The sequence below is a fragment of the Anguilla anguilla genome, chromosome 16 (assembly GCF_013347855.1).
Source record: "Anguilla anguilla isolate fAngAng1 chromosome 16, fAngAng1.pri, whole genome shotgun sequence".
Taxonomy (NCBI): Eukaryota; Metazoa; Chordata; class Actinopteri; order Anguilliformes; family Anguillidae; genus Anguilla; species Anguilla anguilla.
In genome coordinates this window covers 32,684,356-32,694,177 of record NC_049216.1, presented here as the reverse complement: position 1 = coordinate 32,694,177, position 9,822 = coordinate 32,684,356, and the positions used below count along the sequence as shown (strand labels likewise).

At 44.8% G+C, this 9,822-nt stretch overlaps 1 long non-coding RNA gene across 2 annotated transcripts; it reads left to right on the top strand.

The window, feature by feature from the left end:
• The first annotated feature begins 309 nt into the window (after positions 1-309).
• LOC118214871 lies at positions 310-8,606 on the top strand. Of its 2 annotated transcripts, none has more exons than XR_004762705.1 (4): positions 310-391; positions 1,337-1,407; positions 8,068-8,171; positions 8,477-8,606. It is a non-coding gene; the product is annotated as an uncharacterized LOC118214871 (long non-coding RNA). The 2 variants fall into 2 exon arrangements; XR_004762704.1 differs by lacking the exon at positions 310-391 and adding an exon at positions 1,071-1,145.
• Positions 8,607-9,822: the final 1,216 nt, after the last annotated feature.

Sequence of the window (9,822 nt, the reverse complement as noted above, 5' to 3'; positions counted from 1 at the left end):
AAAAATTCCCCACAAGCCTTCTGGAACATCTAGAGTTTTGATATTTAATTCCACTGTTTCTTAATCTGTAGCCTATTTTTAAAAAGTAACATTAGCTTTACTTCTATGGTGCATTATGTACGGTCTATTGTTTCTGTAGTATAAATGACCGAACGATGATTTTATATTTCGTATGTTTTACAATTTTTCAATGCAAATAGCCTGACAAAATTGGCATGACAAAATCGTGGTCAATAACTCATATTACGCCATATCGTTTCATCGAGGAAGTACAAGTGATCTCTTGCTACGGGCCTCCGTAGTCCGAGTCTGGAATGCGTCACAAATAGACCAACCTACTCGTTCGTATTCACGTGCATTATAGTCGAATAATTGAAAGAAAGATGATGAGGTGATTGATATTTTATGCTAATGCTGCGTCAATTATATTCAGTTCCTGCTGGGCTGTTTACTTTCTAGGCGAGCAATCGACTAGCTAGCGATAGTTCTAACAAACAATCTTCAGCTATTTATAGGGGTTAATAATGGAAATACCACAAGGAATTGAATGTTGCAATATTATAGTTATCAAAGAATGTCAGATTTCTCCTGTTGGGAAACTCTTATACTGTAAATCCGACGGTACTTGAAAGAAACATAACCCCTACTCCACACTTTCGCTAGGACAGGTGAATTCACCTGCCAGTCAAGGTTATTTGGCTGGGGGAGGAGACGTACGTCATCAGATTTGATGGTTTCTTTTCTCCCGCCTCGTGCGTTGGTTGTTTAATGAAACTATCCAATTCAGTCAAACTGAGTGGGCTAGAAGTCCACCTTAAATATGTTCGTCGTGCGTTAACATATAATGTATATGTTGATAAGTGCAGATGAGTTTTTACTGTGAATAAAAATGTTTTTGGCGCAGTTATGCTGTCTTGCTTTTTTACAATGTTTGATAGCAAGCCAACTAACGTTAGGTCGGCCATTGCGGTGCGCTACCTAGCTAGCTAACGTTAGATGCGAGTAAAGCTACGCAGACAGCTAGCAAACATTTGTTTGAATAGTCGTACTTTAAGAATTTTTGCACAATCAATTGAGGTCGGTAGGCTGTCCGATCATTTCTGATGTTAAAATGGCCTAATCTGACTGGAATAAAGACGGCATAGGTTGTTACTACTAGTTTATATCGTGTGTGGTTGTGAGCAGTGTTTGATAAATTATGCTAGTGTTGTGCTTGCTAGGTAGCCTTCCTTAGTTATCGGCACGTACTGTCTCAATGTGTGCCAATCAAGTAACAAACTGAACTCAATGTGAAATTCACCTCCGTGTGTAATTAAACTTAACTTTTTTTTTTCAGCACAGTAAACTTCACAAATGAGGAGAAACGATCTGCTTCACCGGCCCAAGGGCACCGAATTCATGTTAACGGTAAGGTTAGCACTGTAAATTGGTTAATGATGGCGGAGCCCAGCATTGATTCAATGCTAGTTAGCGGCCATATTTGTTAGTGCTTTACAGTGTCGTAGTTTTGTCATATGACATAATGCAATTCAGTAAAATATCATTTTTGCGAAGAAAAAAAAATTGTTGGAATGAATGTAGGTTAGATTACTTCAAAATTAAAATACTTTCCATTCAAGTTCCATTCATATTGGGCCTACTACGAGCATAGATTAATTTTGCTTAATTTTCTTTGATATTCCAGCGCTAGTGTATTTTGGAGAAATAACACTGCCTTGAGACAACCAAAAATGTCGTCTGACATTGTAATATTGAGCAATTTTTCAGACCTAATTTTTGAGACACTTTTTGAATTTTAGGCGCTTGCTCTCGCATTCGGCATGCAAGTTCCTCTGTGTGTCATCACATTTGAATAGGCCTATTATGTACAGAGGAGCAATTGCGGAACGCGAAAAATTTGAATCAATATTGCTACAGAAATGCCATTGTGAACAGGTATCAAATATGGCATTTTTTAATATGAAAAAATTAAGGAATTGGTTCTGTCAAATGGGCATCGTGTGGTGCTGTACTCAGATCAGCGTATTTAATGTTAATAAACGGGAGGAAGAGAGGGCACATTTGGCCTGGTCAGTCACACTGACTCACTGTACTAGGTTACTGTGAAGCCATGAAAACTTCATAATGCAATATTTGAGATTACAAGATGGAGAGGTGGGGGTAGAGACCACCCTTTCATTTCTCTCTGCATAAATTTGTGCTCATAATTCAAAGGTTGCTGTTTTTGTTTGTTTGTTTTGCTGTATGTTTTTTTTGTTGTAAATTTGCCTCTTAATAAATGTCTTGGAGAGAATTGCTTTGATATTCCAAGCTTGTCCGTGTGGCTTGCATGCATTAAGAGAGAAAGGGAAATGATCAGTGGTTTCCAGGCTCTAATGAGAAGGTCACTGTCTGCTAATTATCCCTGGCAGCTTAGCTTTGGTCCTTTCATAGGCATGAGAAGAGCTCCTGCTGCAGACAGTGTGCTGTATACATCCCTGCGTCTACCTTTGTACAGCACCATGCACACCTGCTCCAGTACAGCCCCGCCCCACACTGCTCACCTGCTCCAGTAAAGCCCCACCCCCACACTGCTCACCTGCTCCAGTAAAGCCCCACCCCCACACTGCTCACCTGCTCCAGTACAGCCCTGCCCCACACTGCTCACCTGCTCCAGTACAGCCCTGCCCCACACTGTTCACCTGTTCCAGCAAGGCCCCGCCCCACACTGCTCACCTGTTCCAGTACAGCCCCGCCCCACACTGTTCACCTGCTCCAGTAAAGCCCCACCCCCACACTACTCACCTACTACAGTACAGTCCCGCCCCATGCTGCTAACCTGCTCCAGCGAGGCCCCACCCCACACTGCTCACCAGCTCTAGCCAGGCCGCGCCCCACGCTGCTCACCTGTTCCAGTACAACCCCGCCCCACACTGCTGACCTGCTCCAGCCAGGCCACGCCCCACACTCTACACCTGCTCTAGTCAGGCCCTGCCCCCACACTGCACACCTGCTTCGGTAAGGCCCCGTTCCACACTGTAAACCTGCTCGCTCTAGCCAGGCCCCACCGCACACTGTGATAACTGTGCTGTGATATCAGGCCCAGTGATATCTCTGCTGCGCAAGAAAGACGTGCTTTTGCTTGGCACCTCTAACATTAATACCAACACAGCCCTAGCTCACTCTTCAACACCCCCTCTTTCATTTCTTTTACTCAGAAATGAAAGAAGGGGAAGACTGGCACATTTATTTCAGAGTAATTATAGTGTGCGAGAAGTGTCTGAGAAACAAATGATCATTTATTTATAAGGAGGAAACAGGATTAAGAATATAGCGCACAGAGAGTATTCCATTATTAATGGCATTCTTTAGGCAGTCTTCATTTGTACACTTCTGTGGTTTTAACTGGGCTGAAAATGAAAGGAAAATGTTTGTGTTGCCGTTTTGTGCTGCTTGATTTGTCAGAAAAGACACCCCCCTCCCCCATCCACTGTGCCCCATTGCCCCACCCTGCCCCACACACACCCTTACACATATGCATACACACACACCGCAACACACAACTCTGCGCTCACACTCCACAGTGCACGACCCACACGTACGTCCACATGCATCACAATGCAGAACTCGACACACACACACACAAAAACACCATGCACAGCAGAATACACAGAAAATGAGTCTGTCACAGGCAAATATACACACTCACTCACACACACGCTCGTATACACATGTACATGCTCATACACATACATACTCATGCATATACACACATGCACACACGTATGCATATACCCACACATACACACACATATGCGTACCCGCACACATACACACACACACCGCTGTTTCTGAGTGTGTGACTGAGCGCTGTTTCATTGTGTGTGACGGAGTGTGTAACGGAGTGCTGTTTGAGAGTGTGTGTGAGTGACAGCGCTGTTTGAGAGTGTGTGTGAGTGACAGAGCGCTGTTTCTGAGTTTGTGTGACAGAGCGCTGTTTGAGAGTGTGTGTGATGACAGAGTGCTGTTTCTAGGTGTGTGGCAGAAGCACTCTGCCTGATTGAGGTCAGTGCGCAGACTACCAAGGCACTGTGATGTCTCCCATTGAGTCTCTTGGTGAAAATCTTTTTTGAAACCGTGAAAGTACAGTTTGTGGGTGTCGCCATGTTGGAGCCAAATTGGAACCAGTTTGGAGCGCAATAGGGAATTAGTGCACACAGCACCCACCTCCATGGTAGCACCTGCTGCTCCAACTCAGCCCAGTGACCTGCATGCAAATGCATATGGAGCTAGAACAGTGGAGAGGAAGGAAGGGGTTAACTGGCTTTGTTCACTGGGCAGGAGAGAAGCCAGTGTTCTTTATGCCAGAATGACTGTGGATTAGAGGCTGAGTTTTAATGGGAACTAATTAGCCAGCCTCTTTAGCCCGGGCATCGTGATCAGACGTGCTGTCGTCGGGCTCCTGATACAATGATCTGCTCGCTCTCGATATGATATTTTATTCCAAAGCAATTAAGCCTCCCACCCCGGGCCCTGTGTTTACCGCCTCGAGCGCACATGTCAAATTAAAGAGCAGCTTATGCACCTCGTATTCAATTACTGCCTAACTGCTGGGGACAATGGGAGAGGGAAGCCTGCTGCAGCAACTCACACACACACACTCATACACACACATACATACTCATACACACACACCACACTCATACTCACACAAACATACTCATACACGTGCACTCACTCACTCATACACACACATACATATTCATACGCAGACACACTCATACACACACATACATACTCTTACACACACACACTCATACACACACATACATACTCTTACACGTGCACGCACTCACTCATACACACACATACATACTCATACACACACACACACTCATACACACACATACATACTCATATTCACACACACACTCATACACACATACATACTCATACACGTGTACACACACACACTCATACACACACATACACACGCACGCACACTCATACACACACATACATACTCATACACGTGCACGCACACACTCATACACACACATACATACTCTTACACATGCACACACTCACTCATACACACACATGCATACTCTTACACATACACACACACACTTATACACACACATACATACTCATATACACACACGCTCATGCACAGACACACTGAAACACACATACATACTCATACACGCACATGCACACTCAAATACGCATATACACACACACGTATACACACATGCAGCAACACACACACACACACTCATACACACACATACACACTCATACACGCGCACACACTCATACACACACACACACGCTCATGCACACTAAATCACACACATACATACTCATACACGCACATGCACGCTCACACGCATATACACACACACATGTATACACACATGCAGTAACACGCACTCGCACGCACACACACTCACGCACACACTCGCTCATACACAGACACTCTCATACACATACATACTCATATGCATATACACGCAAACACACTCACACACACATACAGTCACGCACGTATTTACACACACAGCCATACACAAGTATGCATGCATGCGCACAAATATACACACTCACTCACACACACGCTTGTATACACATGTACATGCTCATACACATACATATTCATGCATATACACACGTGCACATGCATACACATGCACACACATATGCACACACGTATGCATATACCCACACATACACACGCATACGCATGCCCGCATACCCGCACACACACACACACACACACGCAGCGCGCAGATGAAATATGCATGTGTAAATGAGATTAGAGCAGTTTCCCGGGTGGCTGGGGCCCGGGGGCTTTGACTCAGTTGTTTTATGTTCTTTTCCTCCCATTGTCTCTGCACGGCTGCCGCGGAGAAAGGCATTCTGGGACACGACAATCATGTAAAACATAATCACACATCTCAAGCTCTCATGTAAAACATAATCACACATCTCAAGCCTCACAATCTTTATTGAAAGGAAACAAACATTACACACAAGAATAGGCCTAATGAATACGGCTTTGTTCACTCACAGATCTATTTAAAGTTTCAAAAGATCCCATTGACGGGGGGGAAAAAAAAAATCTATTATTTATTGTTCGTCTGAAAATAATTGAAAATCAGATGGTTTGGCTAAAAGGGGTGCTCAGTTGTTAATTGGCTGTTAAATATATGTATGGGAACACGCCTGTTCTCCAGATCGGAGTGTAGCAGCTCAAGTGGCTGTTTGGAGTTACTGTATTTCTCTGCCGCAGTTCAGTCCTAATGATGGCCATTCTTCCTTAAGTGTGTTATTGTGAAGATAGGATGAGAGCTCTGATATATTTTTTACATACTCTTTCCCCCTTTTCCTTTGCCCAACACTGTCAGGGGCCCAGATTACGGTTTACCATAGCCAGCTTTGCCGTTACCTCTGAGAAACCTTAAATATCGCTAACTTAGTTAACTTTGTTTCACAGCATTAACGCAGTTAGCAAAATCGCATTTTTAAACATTTTTTAGGTTGTGTGAAGTTGTGGAAACACAGAGCTCTTGTGATTGTGTGATCGTGTGACCTGCACAGTTAACTTTGTTTCAAAGCATTAACGCAGTTAAACCTTTTTTAGTTTGGGTGAAGTTGTGGAAACACAAAGCTCTTGTGATTGTGTGATCGTGTGATCTGCACAGTTAACTTTGTTTCAAAGCATTAACGCAGTTAAACCTTTTTTAGTTTGTGTAAAGTTGTGGAAACACAGAGCTTTTGTGGTTGTGTGATTGTGTGGTCTGCACAGTGACAGTGCAGCTGGAATGTGGTGGTTTGGTGGACACTAACACACACACATGCACGCACTCTCACACTAACACACACACTCACACACACACACACTTACACACAAACACACACACACACACCCACACACAAACATTAACACACACACATGCACGCACACACTCGCACGCTCACGCACAAACACTAACCCGCACACATGCACACACGCACACACTAACACACACACACGCACACACTAACACACACACTCACTCACACACACACACACACACACACTTGTATGCTTCTCTGTGGGGCTCCCTGGGGCCTGCTGTGGAATAATGACTCTCTCCTCTCTGTTTAGTGTGAATTGATCTCTCGGGGGGGGGGGGGGGGGACTCATTGTCGGGCACATTTGGGATAAAATCCCAGAAAAGCCACAAAGCAGCTCAGATGTGTAAACACACACAGCCGCCCCGTGCACACACACTTATCTCTGCACACTGAATGGCACACACTCACAGCTGTGCTGTCCACCGCTTATTTATAGTCTGACTGTGAGCATGTGTTTTTAATTCAGATTATGGTGACAATGTTCTGCCCTAATCAAGGGCTTCATTCAGAACCATAATAATTATTTTTATTTTTTTCCTAAACCCGTCAGAGTTTTTAAGCTCTTCCTCTTGTGTTTAAAATGATTCCCAAGCGCTCTTGGTCTTTGCCCTGAGGTTCACTGGGAGATTTATGGCAGTATCAAATGTGATTCTGATTATAATCCTGTATATATTTTGATTGGGGTTTTCTCTCTCTTAAGACCTAAATAGTTTTTATTTTTAATTGGCTGCTTCTGCTCAGTTAAAATATGCAGCGGTGGCCAAAGATTTTAATTCTTCCCATGGTCTGTTTATGAGAACCAAGCCCTGTTTTTTTTTTCACTGCTGAAATTAATTATGGCTGTTTAATTATGCTCTATAGCACAAATTATTTGACATTTTTCCGATCTTCAGTTCAGTCCAGCTTTGGTGATCACATGGCCCCTGTTGCCTGGGTGACATGGTGGCACAGTCATTAGCTCCGTTAGCTCACAGGAAGGCTAGCCCGTGTCCTCTCTCGGTGTGGAGTTTGCACGCTGTCCCCGTGTTTGCCTGGGTTTCCTCTGGGTACTCCGGTTTCCTCCCGCAGTCCAAGGACGAGTAGCCCAGGGACTACAGGTGAAAATGAGCCTCTCTGGCTAGCTGGCACATTGTCCCTGTCAAATAAACTAATAATAAATTAATTAATAAATCTTCCTGTTCTTAGCTGACGTGAGGGGAACCCAGCGTGGTCTTCTGCTGCTGTAGCCCATTCGATTCAAGGTTCGACGCATTGTGCGTTCCGAGATGCCCGTCTGTACACCAATGAATGTAAGTACCCTCAGATTAAAGCTGACAGTCTGCACTTTAACCCAATGTTCAGTTTCATTTTATATTCTGTGTACTGGAGTACAGAGTCAAAACAGCATAACTTTTATCAGTCCAAATACTCATGGACTGCCCTGTATATGTAGTATATTATTGTATGACAGATATGAAGAGTGCTGGGCATTGCGTGTACTTTGTAAACGCTTGCTCTGGTTAAAGAGGGAGCAAACATTTCTGCTGCTACAGTGTGTCATTTCACACATGCATCTGTGCCACATGGCCTGCTCTCCTTCTGTTCCACCTCTCAGATCCTCTCCTGAATGATCCCTCCTTTGAGTAGAGGAGGAGAGGAAAAGAGGGAAGGAAGGGAGGAAGGAAGGGGTGTCGAGAGCCAATCAGACAGCAGCGGTGAGAAAAGAGAGCGTTTGATTCGCCGTCCTCCTGACAGGTGAGCTGCTGGGCTTCCGAATCGCGCTTTCACAGCAGTCGTGTCCGAGTATTCCTCCCCCACCCCCCCCCCCCTGCCTCTGAGTGCCCCCCACCCCCCCCCCACCCCCCCCAGCCCCAGCCCCAGCCCCAGCCCCAGCCCCACCTTTGAATGGACCCCCCCGCCCTGCCCCCTCAGCCCCGCCCCGAGTGGCCCCCCAGCCCCGCCTGTGAGCAGGGAGAGGTAATTTGGCTGGAGGTACGGTGCTGTTGCTGCTCGTGCTCAGTCCTCACTTCCACGTGTTCAAGTCAGGACCCTGTCTGCTCCCCTTTCAGGGCCCGTGGAGCTGCATGTTCAAGAAGAGCTTGGAAGAGCAAGGGTGGTAGAGACGGGCTCACATTTAATACAAATTCCACACCAGCTATGCAACTAATGATCGTTTTCACCGTAGATTAATCAGAAGAATATTAATTGGAATATTTGATTAGTCTGGAATTAAGAAATCGAAACACGTCCGCTCTTCCAATGCAAATGCGTAAAATTCGACGTTTGAAGCGATGAACGTTCTTAACTCATTAATTGAATTCAAATGCACCGTATGTGCTCAAGACTGGAGTAACAACTCACGTAGTCCAGGTCTCAGTCCTGTATGTTTTCAGTGAACTTAAAGGCTGTGAGTGTGGCTTGGGTACTACGACTGCTGTTTATGCTAATGGCTGCTTGTCCCAACACTAGTGCTCGTGCAGTTCACTCTGTCCTCACATTGTTACGTGTGATGAGCTCACTAACACACAGCGATAAATTAGTGCTGTTTTACTCTTTTAGGTTAGAGAAGAAAGGACTGGCGTTTGTAACGGTTCACTTCATTCACGCATGGAAACGAACAGCAGCTAGATCTGTGCGATCCTTGTTACCGTTAGCGATGAACGATTTCAAACTGAAGGCTCCTTTTTTCTTTCTTTTTGATCGCTCATGACGTGGATTTAATTATGCAGGATACATCAAGGAAGGGGAGAGCAATTTTTCCCTCGGGTTGTTTTATTGAATTAAAAATAATCATAATGGGTTGTCAGCTTGCTTGTGCTGCCCCTGTTGTCAGAGTGTTGGCTTCCGTTAGTGATCGTTAAAGAAGGTTTGATTATGTTTGATTATGATCATTGGCTAACATTCACCTTGTTCTTCCCTCTTTAAAACAGCAGGTAGATTTTGATAGTTCCACTCCAGCCT